The sequence below is a fragment of the Myxine glutinosa genome, chromosome 3 (genome assembly GCF_964187855.1).
Source record: "Myxine glutinosa chromosome 3, kmMyxGlut1.1, whole genome shotgun sequence".
Lineage (NCBI taxonomy): Eukaryota > Metazoa > Chordata > Myxini > Myxiniformes > Myxinidae > Myxine > Myxine glutinosa.
Genome location: NC_136263.1, coordinates 108,061,444 through 108,085,562, shown reverse-complemented (window position 1 = coordinate 108,085,562; position 24,119 = coordinate 108,061,444). Strand labels below are relative to the sequence as shown.

The window sequence follows — 24,119 nt, the reverse complement described above, 5'->3', positions numbered from 1 at the left end:
AGAGATGACGGTCAGAAGAGTCGACCACTCGTGTGCTACTTCAGGTAGAAGGGGTAAGACTCCGACTTGTGTCAAACTGTGACTACCCGACAGCAATGAGTGGTATCCTGCCCAACCAGGTATATATGTGCTGTTTGATTTCTGCATTCTGGTGATCATAGAAGCAACCAACCATCCTAGATGTGTAAGGTGATAAGCTGGTGATATACCATCCTTGCTGATGTGGAATGTGTCTGTTCTCTTTATGGTTTTCGGCACCGGCTTGTCACAATGAAGCATAGGAACCTGGTACGGGGTCACTGACAAACTGGTAGTGTCAGCTATGCTCAGTTGTGGCGCCAATGTTTCTCCTTGAGTGTCACGTTTTTGATAAACAGCAATGATTGTTCCATGGGTTGACATGGGTGGGATTGTTCCATGGGTTGACATGGGTTCCATGGGTTCCATGGGTTGACATGGTAGTGTCAGCTATGCTCAGTTGTGGCGCCAATGTTTCTCCTTGAGTGTCACGTTTTTGATAAACAGCAATGATTGTTCCATGGGTTGTCCCTTTGCCATCCACGCTGTCTTCAGCAAAGTCTGTGTTATCAGCTGCAAAAAACACAAAAGTTCCCTTCTTCAAAAATGGAGGAACATAAAGTCCTTGGAACTTCAGGGTGTTTTCCACAATGGCATTTGCTAGGGCTGTTTCGAGGTGCATAACACGACTGTACGAGACACAGTAACCTTGAGAGCAGAGACTTTCCAGGAGTTTCTTGTTTCTTGTGTCATGGTGAACTGCCAAGGCTAATCCTAGAGACTGTGGAGTTTCTTGTGATTTGGTTGATCGGAAGGTCGCAGAATCAGTTTTGGGCCTATAGTTCACTTGCTTGTCAGATTTGAATCCACCCAATAGCATCTGACTAACAGTGAGTACTTCTCTGTTAACGTGAGTGGTTCGTTTTTCAGTTTCTAGTGTTTCTGTTGGCCCCACCATAACCCATCTGATCATTGCGTGGAGTGCTGCTGGAACATCATCTGTGCTGCTAGTGACCTGTATAGCATCGGATGAGTTTTCCTGTTGGTGGAAGTTCTTGATAATTCTGCGCAATGCCTTTGCTGCTTTATAGATAATATTCAGATCGTCTACTTCACTTTCTATCATGGCAGACTGAACCATATCGGATTCGCATGCATCTGGGGAGTAAAGAACAGAAGGTTTTCTCCTGTCCTTTTGCCTAACAGACGTTACGTGTGGTAGTTCTAGAAGAATTCTCTCCTTGAGCCAGTGTCTACTATATGCAGGGAAGTGGTGCGCCAATGCATCTGTGCCACCAACAAGTTGATGTATGTTGTTTCAATATGTGCCATGGATAAGTATTGTTTATTCTGAGTTTGACAGTCGACAAGGCTAATCAACTCAATCAAACATGATGTTTGAAACGGATGACCTCTCTCTGTTGTTCCCTTGTTATCCTTGGTACGTAACACATGGAATACATTTGTTGTCCAACATGACTTGTGGTATTGAACATCGATTGCATGTGCATCAGTGGGTGAGATGGATGTGTTTAACCTAGTTTGCAGGGTGAGATTTCCAGACAGCTCCACAGCATCGTGTAATGCTTTCCCACCGTTTTCTGTTCTCAATGTGTACAATTTTTGCTCGTTATCTTCCTGGCTGAAAAAGCAGTTCCTTAATGAATGGAGCTGTTGCAGAACGTGTAAACGGACTGGTGGTGGAAGTTGATGGTTCGTCCAGTTCTGTGCTTTTTCGCTTTTGTCCACGTTTTTTCTCTGTGTAGGAGCCGGCTGAAATGTGATATTGATGGCGGTCTTTGGCACGTTGTACCTTCTCTTTGTTGGTTGCATTTGAATAACAGATACGATGCCAAACTGCATTATTGAATTGCAGACTTTCACTTGTTTCATCCTTTAAGCGACTGTGAATTTTAACATATTTTCCATCATGGTAGGCTGCTCTATCATTAAGGGTTTGTAGCAAGTGTTCAAACGAGTCCGGTTTGGGCTGCTGGACAAGCGTTCCATATTTTGCTGAAGCGGTTTGACAAATTATGCAGTGCTGCCACTGTGTGGGCTGAGTCGTAACTTCACTCATCTTCTCTCAAGACCTGCAAATATATAAAACGACAACAGGTAAGTAATTGTGAGCTTCATGAGGTTTATTTTAAATGAACTATTAGGTCTGATATAATGACTTTCCATGTACATGAACTGAACATGTTGAAATGATTATTTTCATGTACATGAATTATGAAATGAAATGAAATGAGTAGATTATTTTAGATGGCTTCATGTGATTCCTCATCCCCAAAAATGTGGGTATAGGTGTTGGAATCAGCACTCTAGGTGGTTCGGATGTTGAGATATCGCGAAAAATAGGTTTCCGATGGTGGCCATTTTGAAAATCCAATATGGCCGCCAAAGAAAAATTTGCGCAAATGGAAACATGGTTTTTCGGATTCCTGGTGCTATAAGCTTTCCAAAAATGTATAGGTTTGCTAATCTCCACAAAAAAAGAACGAAATTATAAATCTGAACATAATGAACCTGACTATACCAAACGATTATCGATAAAATGTTCCACTGAGTGACCCTTACCCTCAACATTTATCAACATTTCAGTGAAATATCTTTCATGAATCATCACTTCTTCTTCTCTTGCATCCATCACACAGGAAACTGTTCCATCTGTTCCTCAGAAGAATGAAGGAGTTTTCAGCTATTTGTACAAAGGAATTCAGAACATCGTTTCGACCTCCTTTCTGAAGGTATGATCACACACGCACATCACTCCACAAACACACACACGATAATCCTGGAGGACATAAATGATACCACGACCAGTTTGGTCGTGCATGTCTGTCCATGATACCAGGGCAGACATGCACGACCAACAAAGAGGTCCACACTTTCCAACAGACGAGGGCAACCACATATCCACGCTTCCACCCGCACAAATCTATGACTGTTGAGGAAACGAAACACTTTTCAGGCTCTCCAGTTTTAAGGAACCGGTGGGGTGCATTTGATCCGTTACTTCCTTATTGCACCACCAATGGCCACTTAGATCCTGTGCGGTGGTCGTTGCATACTTCCTGAAGGTTTTCATTGTGCGCATTTGCAACCTGTGGATGTCACTGCGTTATGACGTAACACACTCAAACTTGGCGCCCGATCTCATGGTGGTTCAACAAACAATTAATCTCCTGCAGTAGAACCTTTGAGCAGCTCAATGTCTGACAATCCGCGTATGGGTGTTATGAGGACGTTTTTAGGCTAAGAACAGGATTATTTATTTCAGAGTATGAGTTGTTCATTTGTGAAGTAAATTTAAAATAAAGCGTTCCAGGAAAGGATAAATTTAGCGAACTGATCTGCCAGAAAGTTAAAGTTCATCAATGGAGATCTTGGTGATATTCTTTCGATCCAACACCCTACTCCTCCCTGAATCACACTGTGATCAGCACTTGCACCCTTTTGGGTCGGACCTGCATTCTCAACCTGACAAATGCATCACAGAAGGGATTATGAGTTCACCTTTCCTGGTGTAGTTGATACATCCTGCCAGTCCTCACGTGTGGATGATTCCAAAAGAATTCTACCACTCGTCCAATCCTACCAACAACACCAGGAATCTCATACCAAACGATTATCGATAAAATGTTCCACTGAGTGACCCTTACCCTCAACATTTATCAACATTTCAGTGAAATATCTTTCATGAATCATCACTTCTTCTTCTCTTGCATCCATCACACAGGAAACTGTTCCATCTGTTCCTCAGAAGAATGAAGGAGTTTTCAGCTATTTGTACAAAGGAATTCAGAACATCGTTTCGACCTCCTTTCTGAAGGTATGATCGCACACGCACATCACTCCACAAACACACACACGATAATCCTGGAGGACATAAATGATACCACGACCAGTTGGTCGTGCATGTCTGTCCATGATACCAGGGCAGACATGCACGACCAACAAAGAGGTCCACACTTTCCAACAGACGAGGGCAACCACATATCCACGCTTCCACCCGCACAAATCTATGACTGTTGAGGAAACGAAACACTTTTCAGGCTCTCCAGTTTTAAGGAACCGGTGGGGTGCATTTGATCCGTTACTTCCTTATTGCACCACCAATGGCCACTTAGATCCTGTGCGGTGGTCGTTGCATACTTCCTGAAGGTTTTCATTGTGCGCATTTGCAACCTGTGGATGTCACTGCGTTATGACGAAACACACTCAAACTTGGCGCCCGATCTCATGGTGGTTCAACAAACAATTAATCTCCTGCAGTAGAACCTTTGAGCAGCTCAATGTCTGACAATCCGCGTATGGGTGTTATGAGGACGTTTTTAGGCTAAGAACAGGATTATTTATTTCAGAGGATGAGTTGTTCATTTGTGAAGTAAATTTAAAATAAAGCGTTCCAGGAAAGGACAAATTTAGCGAACTGATCTGCCAGAAAGTTAAAGTTCATCAATGGAGATCTTGGTGATATTCTTTCGATCCAACACCCTACTCCTCCCTGAATCAGACTGTGATCAGCACTTGCACCCTTTTGGGTCGGACCTGCATTCTCAACCTGACAAATGCATCACAGAAGGGATTATGAGTTCACCTTTCCTGGTGTAGTTGATACATCCTGCCAGTCCTCACGTGTGGATGATTCCAAAAGAATTCTACCACTCGTCCAATCCTACCAACAACACCAGGAATCTCATACCAAACGATTATTATCGATAAAATGTTCCACTGAGTGACCCTTACCCTCAACATTTATCAACATTTCAGTGAAATATCTTTCATGAATCATCACTTCTTCTTCTCTTGCATCCATCACACAGGAAACTGTTCCATCTGTTCCTCAGAAGAATGAAGGAGTTTTCAGCTATTTGTACAAAGGAATTCAGAACATCGTTTCGACCTCCTTTCTGAAGGTATGATCGCACACGCACATCACTCCACAAACACACACACGATAATCCTGGAGGACATAAATGATACCACGACCAGTTGGTCGTGCATGTCTGTCCATGATACCAGGGCAGACATGCACGACCAGCAAAGAGGTCCACACTTTCCAACAGACGAGGGCAACCACATATCCACGCTTCCACCCGCACAAATCTATGACTGTTGAGGAAACGAAACACTTTTCAGGCTCTCCAGTTTTAAGGAACCGGTGGGGTGCATTTGATCCGTTACTTCCTTATTGCACCACCAATGGCCACTTAGATCCTGTGCGGTGGTCGTTGCATACTTCCTCAAGGTTTTCATTGTGTGCATTTGCGACCTGTTGATGTCACTGCGTTATGACGTAACACACTCAAACTTGGCGCCCGATCTCATGGTGGTTCAACAAACAATTAATCTCCTGCAGTAGAACCTTTGAGCAGCTCAATGTCTGACAATCCGCGTATGGGTGTTATGAGGACGTTTTTAGGCTAAGAACAGGATTATTTATTTCAGAGTATGAGTTGTTCATTTGTGAAGTAAATTTAAAATAAAGCGTTCCAGGAAAGGATAAATTTAGCGAACTGATCTGCCAGAAAGTTAAAGTTCATCAATGGAGATCTTGGTGATATTCTTTCGATCCAACACCCTACTCCTCCCTGAATCACACTGTGATCAGCACTTGCACCCTTTTGGGTCGGACCTGCATTCTCAACCTGACAAATGCATCACAGAAGGGATTATGAGTTCACCTTTCCTGGTGTAGTTGATACATCCTGCCAGTCCTCACGTGTGGATGATTCCAAAAGAATTCTACCACTCGTCCAATCCTACCAACAACACCAGGAATCTCATACCAAACGATTATCGATAAAATGTTCCACTGAGTGACCCTTACCCTCAACATTTATCAACATTTCAGTGAAATATCTTTCATGAATCATCACTTCTTCTTCTCTTGCATCCATCACACAGGAAACTGTTCCATCTGTTCCTCAGAAGAATGAAGGAGTTTTCAGCTATTTGTACAAAGGAATTCAGAACATCGTTTCGACCTCCTTTCTGAAGGTATGATCGCACACGCACATCACTCCACAAACACACACACGATAATCCTGGAGGACATAAATGATACCACGACCAGTTGGTCGTGCATGTCTGTCCATGATACCAGGGCAGACATGCACGACCAACAAAGAGGTCCACACTTTCCAACAGACGAGGGCAACCACATATCCACGCTTCCACCCGCACAAATCTATGACTGTTGAGGAAACGAAACACTTTTCAGGCTCTCCAGTTTTAAGGAACCGGTGGGGTGCATTTGATCCGTTACTTCCTTATTGCACCACCAATGGCCACTTAGATCCTGTGCGGTGGTCGTTGCATACTTCCTGAAGGTTTTCATTGTGCGCATTTGCAACCTGTGGATGTCACTGCGTTATGACGAAACACACTCAAACTTGGCGCCCGATCTCATGGTGGTTCAACAAACAATTAATCTCCTGCAGTAGAACCTTTGAGCAGCTCAATGTCTGACAATCCGCGTATGGGTGTTATGAGGACGTTTTTAGGCTAAGAACAGGATTATTTATTTCAGAGGATGAGTTGTTCATTTGTGAAGTAAATTTAAAATAAAGCGTTCCAGGAAAGGACAAATTTAGCGAACTGATCTGCCAGAAAGTTAAAGTTCATCAATGGAGATCTTGGTGATATTCTTTCGATCCAACACCCTACTCCTCCCTGAATCAGACTGTGATCAGCACTTGCACCCTTTTGGGTCGGACCTGCATTCTCAACCTGACAAATGCATCACAGAAGGGATTATGAGTTCACCTTTCCTGGTGTAGTTGATACATCCTGCCAGTCCTCACGTGTGGATGATTCCAAAAGAATTCTACCACTCGTCCAATCCTACCAACAACACCAGGAATCTCATACCAAACGATTATCGATAAAATGTTCCACTGAGTGACCCTTACCCTCAACATTTATCAACATTTCAGTGAAATATCTTTCATGAATCATCACTTCTTCTTCTCTTGCATCCATCACACAGGAAACTGTTCCATCTGTTCCTCAGAAGAATGAAGGAGTTTTCAGCTATTTGTACAAAGGAATTCAGAACATCGTTTCGACCTCCTTTCTGAAGGTATGATCGCACACGCACATCACTCCACAAACACACACACGATAATCCTGGAGGACATAAATGATACCACGACCAGTTGGTCGTGCATGTCTGTCCATGATACCAGGGCAGACATGCACGACCAGCAAAGAGGTCCACACTTTCCAACAGACGAGGGCAACCACATATCCACGCTTCCACCCGCACAAATCTATGACTGTTGAGGAAACGAAACACTTTTCAGGCTCTCCAGTTTTAAGGAACCGGTGGGGTGCATTTGATCCGTTACTTCCTTATTGCACCACCAATGGCCACTTAGATCCTGTGCGGTGGTCGTTGCATACTTCCTCAAGGTTTTCATTGTGTGCATTTGCGACCTGTTGATGTCACTGCGTTATGACGTAACACACTCAAACTTGGCGCCCGATCTCATGGTGGTTCAATAAACAATTAATCTCCTGCAGTAGAACCTTTGAGCAGCTCAATGTCTGACAATCCGCGTATGGGTGTCATGAGGACGTTTTTAGGCTAAGAACAGGATTATTTATTTCAGAGTATGAGTTGTTCATTTGTGAAGTAAATTTAAAATAAAGCGTTCCAGGAAAGGACAAATTTAGCGAACTGATCTGCCAGAAAGTTAAAGTTCATCAATGGAGATCTTGGTGATATTCTTTCGATCCAACACCCTACTCCTCCCTGAATCAGACTGTGATCAGCACTTGCACCCTTTTGGGTCGGACCTGCATTCTCAACCTGACAAATGCATCACAGAAGGGATTATGAGTTCACCTTTCCTGGTGTAGTTGCTACATCCTGCCAGTCCTCACGTGTGGATGATTCCAAAAGAATTCTACCACTCGTCCAATCGTACCAACAACACCAGGAATCTCATACCAAACGATTATCGATAAAATGTTCCACTGAGTGACCCTTACCCTCAACATTTATCAACATTTCAGTGAAATATCTTTCATGAATCATCACTTCTTCTTCTCTTGCATCCATCACACAGGAAACTGTTCCATCTGTTCCTCAGAAGAATGAAGGAGCTTTCAGCTATTTGTACAAAGGAATTCAGAACATCGTTTCGACCTCCTTTCTGAAGGTATGATCGCACACGCACATCACTCCACAAACACACACACGATAATCCTGGAGGACATAAATGATACCACGACCAGTTGGTCGTGCATGTCTGTCCATGATACCAGGGCAGACATGCACGACCAGCAAAGAGGTCCACACTTTCCAACAGACGAGGGCAACCACATATGTAAGCACGCTTCCACCCGCGCAAATCTATGACTGTTGAGGAAACGAAACACTTTTCAGGCTCTCCAGTTTTAAGGAACCGGTGGGGTGCATTTGATCCGTTACTTCCTTATTGCACCACCAATGGCCACTTAGATCCTGTGCGGTGGTCGTTGCATCCTTCCTCAAGGTTTTCATTGTGCACATTTGCGACCTGTGGATGTCACTGCGTTATGACGTAACACACTCAAACTTGGCGCCCGATCTCATGGTGGTTCAACAAACAATTAATCTCCTGCAGTAGAACCTTTGAGCAGCTCAATGTCTGACATACTGCTTATGGGTGTTATGAGGACGTTGTTAGGCTAAGAACAGGATTATTTATTTCAGAGGATGAGTTGTTCATTTGTGAAGTAAATTTAAAATAAAGCGATCCAGGAAAGGATAAATTTCGCGAACTGATCTGCCAGAAAGTTAAAGTTCATCAATGGAGATCTTGGTGATATTCTTTCGATCCAACACCCAACTCCTCCCTGAATCAGACTGTGATCAGCACTTGCACCCTTTTGGGTCGGACCTGCATTCTCAACCTGACAAATGCATCACAGAAGGGATTATGAGTTCACCTTTCCTGGTGTAGTTGATACATCCTGCCAGTCCTCATGTGTGGATGATTCCACTTGAATACCACTCGTCCGATCCTACCCATAACACCAGGAATCTCATACCAAACGGTTATTGATAAAATGCTCCTCTGAGTGCCCCCTCACCCTCAACATTTATCACCATTTCAGTAAAATATCTTTCGTGAATCATCAATTCTTGTTCTCTTGTGTCCATCACACAGGAAACTGTTCCAGCTGTTCCTCAGAAGATTAAAGGGGTTTTCAGATATTTGTACAATGGCATTTATGTCATTCCGACGTCCTTTCTGAAGGTATGAACACACACCCATCACTAGAAACATGCACACTTTAATGCCAGAGGATATAATTTATACCAGGACAGACACGCACACCCACCTGAGCATGCAGACACTTCATAAAAGGCCAGGACAACCACATACACAACAACATAGCAACTCGCAGAATCACATATGTACTGTTGTGGCCAAAAATATTGGCACCTTTGCACTTCTTTCAAACAATGCACCATTTCTTTCAGAAAATTGTTGAAATTCAAAAAAAATTGGTATCCACAAATGTACGTCTTTGGTTTGCAGTGGAACAAAACAAAAAAAGCTGAAGATATTCCTAAATCTTAGCTTATTCCACACAAAAATCCTAAAATGGCCCGGACAATATAACATCGGGAGCGGTAGACAAGATGGGGAGAGAGGGGGAAGGACACAAACACAACATTTGAGAGCAGGTACCGAGAGACATGGAGACATCGAGAGATCTGAGAGAGGGCGAGGGCTTTGGCGGGGGGGGGGGGGGCATGGGAAGGGGGCGGTGGGAGAGGTATAAAACATATGGACACTGCCAGGACTTCCAGGAAAGAAGTTGGAATTTCAAACAAGGTGGATCTGGGGTGAATTAGCGGGGGTAGAAAAGATCAAGGTTTTGGATGGGGGAAGATAAGAGATGGTGGTGAACAGCTGTTTTAAAGACCTGGAGGGAGGAGTGGGATTGAAGGGAGTGAGGGAGTTTGTTCCAGAGGCGGGAGAAAAGAGGAATGAAAGAGTGAAGGTGAGCAGAGAGCCGAGATTTCGGCAGTTTAACCATCAGAGGGTTGCTGGCAGATCTTGTGCGACCTGTAGGAATATTTGGGGGACAGAGCACAGAGAGAGCTGGGGGTGCAAGGCCGGAGAGGAGTCGGTAGAAGACAGAAAGACCACCTACCTGCCTGCGGTGAGTGAGTGAAAGGCCCTCAGAGATAGCTTCATCGCGGGAGATTCCAATAATTCTGAAAGCTTTGGTTTCAACAGCGTGAAGCCGAGCTAGGTGTGAGGCAGGAGCACCGGCCCATAGGGGAGAACAGTATTCCATTGAGCTGCGGATGAAAGCCTTGTATGTGGTGAGGAGCTCAGGTGTGCCGAGGAAGGACTTCGCACGACGGAGGATGCCCAGTCGGCGACTGGCTTTGGAGGCCAGCTTGGAAATGTGGTTTTCCCAAGAAAGATCATGGCAGATAGTGACACCCAAAATCTTGAGCGACAGAACTTCTTGGAGAGGATTGTTGAGAAAGTAGATGGGAGGGTTGTCCAGTCGATCTTTTCGGAGAGACATAGTAAGAGTGTGAGATTTGTCAGGATTGAAAGACATGTTCCACTTGTTTGACCAGTCTGTGATTTTGTCCATTTAGAAGTTGTCAGAAACAATTGGATTTCAAGCAGGTGTTTCTCCTTTGCTTTGGAATTGAACTCGCCTTTGGTGAGTTGCAGGTGCCTGCAATATAAGAATCACTCTTTCAACCAGTTTGAATGGAGAAAAGGAGTCATTCTGCTGTTTTGTGTCACTGTGTACCGCAATGAGCATGGAGAAAAGAAAGAAAACCAGAGAATTGTCTGAGTAGGTCAGACACACGATTGTACCCAAGCATGGACAATCTCAAGGCTTCAAGTCCATCTCCAGAGACCTTGATGTTCCTGTGTCCACCGTACGCAATGTTATCAGGAAGTTTGAGGCCCATGTCACTGCAGCCAACCTCTCTGGACGTGGCCGCAAGAGAAAACTTGATCGAAGATTACATCGAACGATTGATCGAATTATGGAGAAGGCATCTCAATCAACTGCCAAACAGATTCAAGCTGACCTTCAGACACAGAGGATATAAATTTCAACACAGTGAGTCAATTAAATCATAACACAGTATGACAATTTCAATCGCAAATCGCACCATCCGTCGCCAACTTAATGAAATGGGGTTCTATGGTAGGAGACCCTTGAGGACTCCACTGCTGAGAGAGAGACGTAAGAAAGCACGACTGGAGTTTGGCAAAACACACCTGAACAAGCCAAAATCCTTCTGGGTGAATGTCCTATGGACAGATGAGACCAAATAAGAGCTTTTTGGTAAAGCATGTCATCTCTATGTTTACAGAAAACAAAATGAAGCATTCAAAGAAAATAACACCTTCCCTACAATCAAACATGGAGGAGGTTCAGTGATGTTTTGGGGTTGCTGTGCTGTCTCTGGCACTGGGTGACTTGAATGTGTGCATGGCATCATGAAATCAAGAGATTACCAAGGCATGTGGGAGCGCAATGTTCAACCCAGTGTCAGAAAGCTGGGTCTCCGTCGAAGGTCATGGGTCTTGCAGCAGGACAATGACGCCAAACACACTTCAAAAAGCACCCTGGAATGGTTCAAGACAAAATGCTGGACTGTTCTGAAGTGGCCAGCAATGAGTCCAGATCTAAATCCCATTGAACACCTTTGGGGAGATCTGAAAACAGCAGTTGGGAGAAGGCACCTTTCAAATCTGGCAAAACCGGAGCAGTTTGCACAAGAAGAGTGGCCCAAACTACCAGTAGAGAGGTGTAGGAAGCTCATTCATGGATATAGGAAGCGCTTGACTGCAGTTATTTTGTCCAAAGGCTGTGCTACCAAATATTAAGTATAGGGTGTCAATAATTTTATCAACAGCATTTCTTTTTCTTTTATGATTTAAAAGGATATATTAAGTTCTGAATGAAAAACAATGGTTCTGTAAAATTAACAGTGAAATAGAGAATTGTGGAGGCCAAATACTTTTGTCCGTTTGAACTTTGTTTTCGAGAAAATTATGAGTTATTTGAAAAAAGTGCAAGGGTGCCAATATTTTTGGCTTCGGCTGTAACCTCACACCATCCAGAACCTATCCCTGACTGTTGAGGGATCACTGATCATTTGTGGCCACTTTGGTGAAATATCTTTCGTTAATTCTCAATTATTGTTTTCTTCTGTCCATCACACAGAAGGTTGTGTCTGTGGAGCCCCAAGACATTTCCAGGTCTTTGTGTGAAACAATCTGTAACATCGTTCCGACCTCCTTTCTGAAGGTATGTTCGCATATATGTCACTCCAGAAACACACACGTTTTAATGCCGGGGAATATAAATTATACCAGGGCAGACATGCTCGTCCAACAAAGTGTTCCCACACTTTCCAAAAGACGAGGGCAGCCACATATGTAACCACGCTTCTACCCGCACAAATCTATGACTGTTGAGGAAATGAAACACTTTCAGGCTTTTCAGTTTAAAGGAATCAGAGGGGCCGTTTCATCCGTTACTTCTCGACTGCACCACCAATGGCCACTTCGATCTTGTGCGGTGTTCATTGCACACTTCCTAAAAGTTTTCATTGTGCGCATTTGTGACCTATGGACATCACGGCGTTTTGATGTAACACACTTAAACTTGGCATTCTATATATCTCAAGGTGGTTCAATAGTCAATAATTCATCTCCTGCGATTTGGGTGTTGCGAGGACTCCATCTCCATCCCGAGTTTGGGTGTTGTGAGGACGTTATTCGGCTAAGAACATATTTATATATCTCAGAGGATGAGTTGTTCATTTATGAAGTAAATTTACAATAAAATGTTCAAATAAAGGTTACATTTAGTGATCCGATCTGCCAGGAACTTAATTTTCACTAATGGAGATTTTGGTGATGATTTTTCGATCCAAAACCCCACTCCCTGAACCAGACTTATCAGCACTTGTACCCTTTTGGGTCGGACCTGCATTCTCAACCTGACAAATGCATCACAGAAGGGATTATGAATTTACCTTTCCTGGTGTTGTTGATACATCCTGTCAGTGCTCACGTGTGGATGATTCCAATAAGCATATCACTCGTCCAATCCTACCCAGAACACCACTAATCTCATACCAAACGAATATCGACAAAATGCTCCTCTGAGTGCCCCCTCACCCTCAATACTGATCACGATTTCAGTGAAATCTTTGATTAATTCTCAATTCTTCTCCTCTTGTGTCCATCACACAGGAAACTGTTCCATCTGTTCCTCAGAAGATTATAGGGGTTTTCAGGTATTTGTACAATGGAATTCATAACATCGGTCCGACCTCCTTTCTGAAGGTATGGTCACACACATCATTCGAGAAACACACACACTTTAATCCCAGAGGATATAAATACCACCATGACATACATGCAGAGCCAACTGAACATGTACACACTTCATAACAGGCCAGGACAACCACATACGCAGTGACATAGCCACTCGCAAAACCACATCTGTAACCACACACACCATGCAGAATATATCCCTGACTGTTGAGAGATAACTGATCATCTGTGGCCACTTTGTTGAAATATGTCTCATTAATTCTCAATTATTGTTTTCTTCTGTCCATCACACATTTTTTCATGTCCCTTTTCATGTCTCTCAGAAGTCCGAAGTTAACATCCTTCCGACCTCCTTTCTGAAGGTATGATCGCAAACACATCACTCAAACACACGCTTTAATCCCAGAGGGGTCCTGACTTAACACACTCAAACATGGCGTCCTAGCTCAAGAGGGTTGAACGCACGGTTAGTTTCCTGCAGTAGAATCATCAAGCAACTCATGGGCCGAAATTACACGTGTGGGTTTTGCGAGATTGTGTGATGTCTAGAACAGGTTTACTTATTTCAGTGGATGAGTTGTTCATTTATGAAGTAAATTAAAATTAAAATGTTCCTCCATAGGTTAAATTTAGCGATCTGGTCTGCCCGAAATTTATGGAGATCTTGGTGATGATCATTAGATCCAAGACCAGACTCGTCACCTGGGTGGTCCCTCATCATCACTTGTCCCATTTAGGGTCAAACCTGCATTCTCAACCTCTTATAACGAAACAGAAGTAAAACAGCAGAGGTTGTGAGTGCAGAGGACAATGTAAAAGATACAGGTGATGTGATGAAGATGGCTAATGGACATCAAAAGGCAAATTCGGAAAAGTATCACCGCTCAAAAAGAGCTTGAGCGAATGTAAAACAATTAATGTTTTCCCGGTGTTACCAGTGTTGCTTCGTTTGGGTTGAAGTCGCGTGAACGGAAATGGACAGTTTGTGTTGAAATCACTTTGACGAGTATGGGTTAGTTTGGGTTGAAATGACGATTACGAGTATTGGTTAGTTTGGGTTAAAATCACTTTGACAGGTGTTATTAATTATAATAACTAGAACTGCCACTTTGTAACTGTTGGCAGTGATGGTCGGGTGCAAAGACGTCCCACTTTGATCAGACACGTGACCAATGAAATCCTCTTTAAAAAAAAACTCGATTCAGAATTTGATTTTTAAAATGAAATTTAAAGGAAGTCAAACAATACTCAGATTCAAAATAATTTTAAATAATGGCTGCCAGAAATGCAAACGCCGATGTTTAAATTACCAAACTGTATTCCAAAATACTCGTTAATAATGTGTGTGAAGTTTCACATCGTTCTTTTAAGCCGTACTGGAGTGTAAAAATAATTATTTTTCTTCATCATAAAGGTTTCTTCTTCTTCACATATATATAATATTCTGGCTGCCAGACCATGTGATCTATCACATTAAAATTTTGTAAAGTTTGACTTCAACAGCATAAGCCGTTTCATGGAAAGTTCTTTATTTATTTTACTTTGATCCAATATGGCTGCCCAACCACATGGCCTTTGAGATTTAAAAAAATGTCCGCCGCCGAGGATTGGGAAGGAGTTCATGTGTGTGATTTTTGTGTTCATCGGATAAGGTTCGTTTTTTTAAATCCAATATGGCTGACAAACAATGTGACCTATGACTTGATCGTTTTCAACATATATTTCCCAAGGCTGTTAGATCATATGTGTGGCGTTTCACATCGATCTAGTGAGCCGTTTTGGAGAAAGTTTGCATTTTCAAGCCAATATGGCTGCCGAATCATGCGACCAATGACATCATCAATACGAGAACGGCACTCGGTGGAGAGCACACCTCCGCCTAGTTGGCCATATCAATCAATTGTGAAGAATCCCTTAAAAATTTTTGCAAGCTGGATCGGATCTGGATCTTCACCAAAATTGAATCGATTCTTCTTTGTCTCACACACACAACCTGTCCAACAAGTTTCGTCCAAATCCATCCATAAACTTTTGAGATATCCTGCTATGCATCGTTTTTGGCCCTATCTCCCAATGGTGAAGAATCACTTGAAAAAAATTAATAATTATCATATCCGAATCCATATTCAGATCTTCACCAAAATCCAATTGAATCGTCCTCGTCAGACACCCAACCAATCCACAAAGTTTCGTCCAAATCCGTCCATAACTTTTTGAGATATCCAACTATGTATTGTTTGGGCCCTATCTCCCAAAGGTGAAGAATCACTTGAAAATTCTAATAGCCGGATCCAAATCCGGATCTTCACCAAAATCTAATCATTTCGTCCTTGTCACATACGCTACATCTCTGACATATTTCGTCCGAATCCGTCCACAACTTTTCGAGATATTTTGTTCACAGACAAAAGGACAGACAAACAGACAGGGGTGAAAACATAACCTCCATCCACCTTTGGTGGCGGAGGTAATAATTCTCCCATACAATTTTTGCCTAGATTACGCTCAATACATTTCAAACTGATTGGATTAAGCATTGTACTTATGACCGGATTAAGTCTTGTATATGAAGGCACCGATGTCATGATCAACATATATTTTACTCCTCATGGGGAGTTCTTGACAATGTGTCAATTTTCAATTTTTTTCATGGAGCGTTTTCAGAGATACAGAGGTGCAAAGTTTTTTTTTTTTTTTTTTTAATCCAAAAATGGCACCCGCACCTCGTGACCTATGATATCATTCTTATCATTTAAAAAAATCTACTGCATGAGGTGCCCCTTTGGTGAAAATTCCGTGGCAATCGCTCAAGCGGGTTGCAGAGAAAATGAATTTAAAAGAAAATGAACGTGCAAAAACGGGAGAATAAAAAATATTAATAAACTTAACAAAAACAATTAGGTTCCAGTGTTCTGTCATTGTGTTCATTGAAACTGTCATTCTGGTGTTTCACAGGCAGGTTGTTTCATCAATGTATGTGTCGTCCTTCGGATGTCGGTAAACCTGGTCATCCCGTTTGTCGGCATGAGTTAATGGACATTAAATATCCCATGGTGTCATTCGCGAAGAGTTGGCAACCCATCACTGGCACCATGAACAAATTACAAATTTCTTATACAACTATTGCTGGGAAGGTAATGGCAAACCACCCAGTATAACCTTTACAAAAAATATATATATATATACAGTGGAACCTTGACTTACGAGTGCACCAACTTACGAGTTTTCCGAGATACGAGCCGTCGCTCGGGCGGTTTATTGCTTTGAGATGCAAGCCGAGATCTGAGTTACGAGCTTACGCCAGCCGCCACCAGGTGGGTTCCGGTCACGTGGTTATCTTGCCGTGCAAGCATATCTGCCGTATATCGCTGCTGTTTTGTTTTCGCATGTTGGTTATTTTGGAGCTTACGCCAGCCGCCATCAGGTGGGTTCCGGTCACGTGGTTATCTTGCCGTGCAAGCATATCTGCCGTATATCGCTGCTGTTTTGTTTTCGCATGTTGGTTATTTTGGAGCTTACGCCAGCCGCCACTAGGTGGGTTCCGGTCACGTGGTTATCTTGCCGTGCAAGCATATCTGCCGTATATCGCTGCTGTTTTGTTTTCGCATGTTGGTTATTTTGGAGCTTACGCCAGCCGCCACCAGGTGGGTTCCGGTCACATGGTTATCTTGCCGTGCAAGCATATCTGCCGTATATCGCTGCTGTTTTGTTTTCGCATGTTGGTTATTTTGGAGCTTACGCCAGCCGCCACCAGGTGGGTTCCGGTCACGTGGTTATCTTGCCGTGCAAGCATATCTGCCGTATATCGCTGCTGTTTTGTTTTCGCATGTTGGTTATTTTGGAAAATTTCTTAGTTTTAACCATGGGTCCTAAGTAATTGAGTGCCAAGGGCAGTACTGAGAAGAAGAAGAGGATGATGTGCTTGGATATAAAACACGCAATCGTCGAAAAACATGAGCGAGGTGTGCGTGTTGTCGACTTGGTGAGGCGGATGTGAAGGCAGCTGAAGATTTTATTATAACTTTTGCCGAACTGATAGAAGCCGAACGATACATCCCCCAGCAAATCTTCAACTGTGACGAGACAGGGCTCTTCTGGAAAAAGATGCCGAGGAGGACATATATAACGGCAGAGGAGAAGAGCATGCCAGGCCACAACTTGTTCAGAGTGCCGGCGATAGCTCGCCTTCTCTTTGTGGAAGACACGGTGAGATCCTTAACATCCAACAACTAATGGGACGCAAACGGGGCGCCCAGTTTAGCGGTACACACATTGATGAATCACCCTGCCTGTGAAACACCGACATGACAGGTTATAGCTGGGTCGGGATTCAAACCCAGGCTGGACAGTTTAGAGTCAAGTGTGCGTACCTCCAGTCCAGGCCATCCTGCCAACTTGTATGCTGCATACAGGTGAAATATAAAGCGTGAGATATTTTTATATATACTGCATATTTAAAAAAAATTTGGTGTGGTTTTTGGCGGGCTGGAACGGATTAATAGCATTTCAATGCATTTTAATGGGGAAATTTGATTTGAGAAACGAGCAAATTGAGTTACGAGCTCAGTCACAGAACGAATTAAACTCGTAAGTCAAGGTTCCACTGTATATATATATATATATATATATATATATATATATATATATATATATATATATATGTATAGATATATATAGATATAGATATGAGTAAATGTGCATGTATTTGTATCATGTGTAAGGGTAAGTGGGATCCATAGCTATAATGTATGAAGGATTTAATAATGCTTTGTCTAAATGCGTTGTGGGACTAAAACATTTTTCCTAAACTCAGTTTTCTGACATTTTTTTTTTTTTAATAGATCGAACCTGACACCTGCCCATGGGAGCCCTCCATATGGAGCTCCCCAAAGTGCGCTCCAACACATTGGTTGATCCCTGGAAATGAAACCGCATGTCTGGATGATATGGATGTTCACCGTAAGTTGATTTTGATGCTGAATGTAAAATATGTTGAGAGAACAAGAAAATAGTAGTGATTCGTAAGTTGGACGGACTGTTTCATTGCATTACCTTTTGTAATAATTTCTTCATTGCAGATATAACAACAGGTTGAGAATTACTTGGATAACTGTGATTTTTGTGATTTTAAATGATATTTGGCCTCGTTTTATTTTCACACTGAAATGTTGGAATCATAATTGATTATGATTTATTGATTAGGAATGGCTGACCTGCGTTTGTTTTGCTTAATTTGATTTCAAAGTCATCCAAGTAAAATTTTCTCTTTCTTTTGCTCATTGCAAACACAAACCCTTCAGAATGTCTGGAGTTCATTTCAATGGAAGATAAGGAAGAAGAGATGGTGGAGATTAACATCTACGAAATCATCTTTCAGGTTGTGTGCAATTCTTTGGCAATTCGCTGGATTATTTTCTGTTTTACAAAGTGGATAAAGAGGCTGAAAAAGATGTACACCAATAAAATGCACCACAAAAAGAGGAAGAGGCGATGCACTTGCAAGCTTGAAAGCAAAGGACCAACCCTACGGTCAAGTTCCTGGGGTAAGGTGCTGCAGGATATGTGGGCAAGAAGCTGACCCAATCATGGAGCGTTACCATGATGCTCCCCTACAACGAGCACACCCTACAACGACAACGACACCCACACCCTACAACGAGCTGACCCAGTAATGGAGCATTACCATGATGCTCCTCTACAACGAGCACACCCTACAACGACAACGACACCCACACCCTACAACAATGACATGATGCTCCCCTACAACGAGCTGACCCAGTCATGGTGCTTTACCTCAAGCTTGAGAGGGGTTGGATGACGTGATGCTTCCCTACAACGAGCTGCACAGAAACTTGCGGCAATATTCCAGGCAGCCATGGTAGCCAATCCGCAAATGTAATAATACAAATGTAACTAATACATACAAATGTAACTAATACATACAAATGTAACTAATACATACAAATGTGACGAATACATACAAATGTAACTAATACATACAAATGTAACTAATACATACAAATGTGACGAATACATACAAATGTAACTAATACATACAAATGTAACAGTAATACATACAAATGTAACTAATACATACAAATGTAACAGTAATACATACAAATGTAACTAATACATACAAATGTGACGAATACATACAAATGTAACTAATACATACAAATGTAACAGTAATACATACAAATGTAACTAATACAAATGTAACAGTAATACATACAAATGTAACTAATACATACAAATGTAACTAATACATACAAATGTACGGTAACTAATACATACAAATGTAACTAATACATACAAATGTGACGAATACATACAAATGTAACTAATACATACAAATGTAACTAATACGTACAAATGTAACAGTAATACATACAAATGTAACTAATACATACAAATGTAACCAATACGTACAAATGTAACAGTAATACATACAAATGTAACTAATACATACAAATGTAACTAATACGTACAAATGTAACAGTAATACATACAAATGTAACTAATACATACAAATGTAACTAATACATACAAATGTAACTAATACATACAAATGTAATACATACAAATGTAACTAATACATACAAATGTAACAGTAATACATACAAATATCATCGCAGTAATTTGTGTGGTCATTATGACATTAATACATATAAATGTAACAGTAATACATACAAATGTAACTAATACATACAAATGTAACTAATACATACAAATATAACAGTAATACATACAAATCTTACAGTAATACATACAAATGTAAATAATACATACATATGTAACTAATACATACAAATATAACTAATACATACAAATGTGACGAATACATACAAATGTAAGTAATACATACAAATGTAACAGTAATACATATATCATCACAGTAATTTGTGTGGTCATTATGACATTAATACATATAAATATAACAGTAATACATACAAATATAACAGTAATACATACAAATGTAACAGTAATACATACAAATGTAACTAATACATACAAATGTAACAGTAATACATAGAAATGTAACTAATACATACAAATGTAACAGTAATACATACAAATGTAACTAATACATACATATGTAACTAATACATACAAATGTGACGAATACATACAAATATAACTAATACATACAAATATAATAGTAATACATACAAATATCATCGCAGTAATTTGTGTGGTTATTATGACATTAATACATATAAATGTAACAGTAATACATACAAATATAACAGTAATACATACAAATGTAACAGTAATACATACAAATGTAACTGTAATACATTCAAATGTAACAGTCATTAAATTTGGCCCACATACCATGTATGACCCGGGGATTGTCCGAAGGGTATTTTAAGTGCAACAATGGAACGGTTGATAAGGAACAGCTGGCTTCGCAAGTGACAAGTAATTCGGACTTGTGAAGATCAGGCATTCGAAGATGAGCGCTTGGAGTTCACTCGTCCTGTCGTTGCTTTAATCATTGTAATCCTCCACAATCGTAATCCACAATCATTGTAATTGTAATCTATTGTAAATAACTCTGTATGGTTAAGCACTTTTAATAAACTGTAATCACTGTCCTTCAATAAACATTGTAAACAGTACCTGGTGTCATGGTTTTTTAAAAATTATTTAAGCATATTTTATGAAACTAATCATGTGCATTCATGGTTGCAGACATTTTTTTAACTTTAAAAATTTTCCCCTATGCATCAGGAAATGCCGGGAACAAATCCCTCTCTTCCTCATTGAAACAATGTGCCCTGACATTCACGGTGTTGACATTTTTAGGTATTTCCCCTAAGAATCAGGAAATGCCAGGAACAAATCCCTCTCTTCCTCATTGAAACAATGTCCTGACATTTGTGGTGTCGACATTTGTGGGATTTTCCCCTATGAATCGGGAACCGCAGTTAGCTATCCCTCGTTTCCCCCATTAAAACAATGCCCCGACATTTGCGGTGTCGACATTCATGGGATTTTCCGCGAATCAGGATCTGCAGAGAACCTGTGACCCAACCCCCTTTTCCCATTGAAACAATGCCCCCACATTTGTGAATTCGACATTTGCAGCATTTTCCAGGAACGTATCCAACACTAATGTCGGGGCCTGACTTTATATAAACTACAGCGGCACTTGGAAGAGCACATACCTCCACCAGTCGGAACAGTTTATACTTTGTATGCCATTGACAGGCCGCATCTGGATCCCGATCTGAACCAAAATCCAATCGCCTTTTTCTTGTCACCGAACCAACTCATCCAATAAGTTATCATAATCTGTCCATATATTTTTGAAAAATCATGCTGTATATCGTTTTTGGCCCCATATCTCAATGGTGAATAATCAAATAAAAATGAAAAAGCTCTTGTGTCCGGATTCGGATCTTTATGGGAGATAGGGCCAAAAACAATACATAGCAGGATATCTCAAAAAGTTATGGACGGATTTGGACGAAACTTGGTTGACAGGATGGGTGTGTGACAAAGACGAAACAGTTAGATTTTGGTGAAGATCTGAATTTGGATTCGGATACGAGAATTATTTCAAATTGTAAGTGATTCTTCACCATTGAGAGATCGGGTGAAGAGTGACAAACAACGTTATATTTGAAAAAGTTATGGACGAGTTATGACTAAACTTGGGATGAGTTGATTCGGTGACAAAAAAGCCGATTTGATTTTGGTTCAGGTCCGAATCCAGATCCGGCCTTTCAGTGGGATACAAAACGTACCTGGCGGAGGAATGCTCTCTACTGAGTGCCGTTCTAGTTATTACTTTTCTTGATGGTGCATCACCAACTTGGAAATGTCTTCTGAATTATCTTTGTGTCATGATCGTAGAATATCTAAGGAGAAATACTGCTCAACCACAAATGTCCAATTTGCCATTCCTGAGGATTCATTGGTTGTTTGTTTTTAATCTGCAGTTCGTCTGATACAACCTGAAAGAAAACAAAAAACAATAATTACCTTGCATTATCATGGAATTATTCCACCCTGAAATCTGTCCCATATTTTTACCACACCCTGTATAAGGAAAAGGTCATCAACTGCATCATGCACATATTACTTAATTGGACCAATACCCTTGATGACCACAAGTACCAAAACGAAGAATAGACAAAAGAGTAGGGACACAAATCTAAAAAGACTACTACATGTCATGCCACAAAGAGGTTTTAAAAAGGGAAACATATGACCAGGTGTATATATGGATGAGGTGGCATTGGGATAAAAAGGACACATTTGTACCACCAGCAGCAGCTTCATAGACTGGATTGTCTACACAGGATATATGGACCATTGTACAAAATGGGGGTTCAATACAATGATCACGTGATGCAAATGGCGTCAGTGCTTGATGTGATCTTTAACACAACTGAATCCTTCCATCATTTGCTAACAGTCAGCATTTTAAAAAAGGGCAGAGCATGGACAAGCATGGACAAGCATAAAAAACCATTGCACAGCCTTGATAAAGGAATTTTTTTTTTGTATACAAAGTCAAGGCTCATCGAAAAGATAATGCACTGAACAGACCAGGACGTAACCGGACGAAAGAACAGTAGAGAGAGGGGCAAAGCGGGGGACGACACCAACTGCGGAGTTGAAGGACAAGATAGAGGGAGACTTGGACAAACAATCGGTGTGGGAAGGAATGGGGGACAGGAAAGGATGCATGGGGTGGACAAGATGAACACAGAAGGAAACTCTCAGGAAGGAAAGGATGCATAGGGTGGACAGATGAATACAGAAAACTGTAAATTTGTAAGAAAGAGGGCTTGGGGGTGAGGCGAGAGGATAGAGGAGTTAATGAGCATAGAAAAGATCATGGTTTTGGATTGGGGATGATCAGACATTGGTGAACAGCTGTCTTGAATACCTATAGGGAAAAATGAGATTGAAGAAAATGTGGAAGTTGGTTCAACAGGTGGGAAAAAAGAGGAACGGATGAATTTAGGTGAGAAATGATCCCGGATTTAGGGAGTTTCACCAGAAAGGGGTTGATGGTGGACCGTGTGTGCCCTGCAGAAACCTGAGGGGGAAGGACAAAGCACAGTAAGAGCAGAGGGTGCAAGACCAGAAAGAAGATGGTAGAAGACAGAGAGACCACAGATCTGTCTGTGAAGGTGAAACGCTCATCTCTTAGACTCAGCTTCATCATGTGAGATTCCATTGATCTTGAAGGTATTAGTTTTCACTGTGTCAAGCTGAACAAAGTGTGAGGCAAGGGACCAGCCCAGAGCGAAGAGCAGTACTCCATCAAGCTGTGGATGAAGGCTTTGTTGGTGGATAGGAATTCAGGTGTACCAAAGAAGGACTTTGTACGACGGAGGATGCCCAGTCCGGCGACTAGCTTTAGAGGCCAACTTTTAAATGTGGTTTGCCTAAGAAAAATTGTGGCTGATAGTGAGAACAAAGGAGGTTGAATGACTGAACTTCCTCAAGAGGATTGTTAAGAAAGTAGATAGGAGGGTTTCACTCATGGTCCTTTTGGAGCAAGAGAATGAGAGTGGCATTTTTCTGGATTGAAAGACATATTCCAAGTGTGATCAGCTTGTGAATTTGTCATGGCTGCCGCCTGCCTATCTGAAGGATGAGGAGTGGCAGATGGTGGAGTTATCGACAAATAGATAAAAGGGATTTCCCAGAAAGTGAGAGAGATCATTAATGAAGGTTAGGAATAAGACTGGGCCCAGAACACTCCCCTGGGGCACTCCAGCCTTGACAGGG

The 24,119-nt window shown here is 41.6% G+C and overlaps 1 long non-coding RNA gene across 1 annotated transcript; it reads left to right on the top strand.

Annotated features, from left to right (window-relative positions):
- The first annotated feature begins 13,067 nt into the window (after positions 1 to 13,067).
- On the top strand, positions 13,068 to 13,724 carry LOC144891152 (uncharacterized). Its single transcript, XR_013622741.1, has 3 exons — positions 13,068 to 13,086; positions 13,281 to 13,373; positions 13,688 to 13,724. It is a non-coding gene; the product is annotated as an uncharacterized LOC144891152 (long non-coding RNA).
- The last annotated feature ends 10,395 nt before the right edge of the window (positions 13,725 to 24,119 follow it).